This window comes from Salvia splendens, chromosome 18, assembly GCF_004379255.2.
Source record: "Salvia splendens isolate huo1 chromosome 18, SspV2, whole genome shotgun sequence".
Classification (NCBI taxonomy): domain Eukaryota; kingdom Viridiplantae; phylum Streptophyta; class Magnoliopsida; order Lamiales; family Lamiaceae; genus Salvia; species Salvia splendens.
The window spans coordinates 2116633-2116925 of NC_056049.1; positions in this window are offsets into that span (position 1 = coordinate 2116633).

Genomic DNA, 293 nt, shown 5'->3' on the forward strand with positions numbered 1-293 from the left:
GCCATATGAAGATCGAAATTGACAATTGCCAACAATTGCATCTCCTGCCTATAATCTAGTACCACATTGCTGGAAAATCTGCTTTAACACACATAAAGACACTCTGTTAGCTACTTGTATTCAGAAACTTCTACACAGGCCATAGCTTCATTACATTTTCAGCACAAACATATTTCTTATTTGGACATAAATTCAGTTTTCTCTCTAAAGCTTCCTCTCAGAACTGTTATATTATTTGGATCTTTTATAAAATTATGATTAAACCTCTTCAAATTACCTTTTGATGTGGTTTT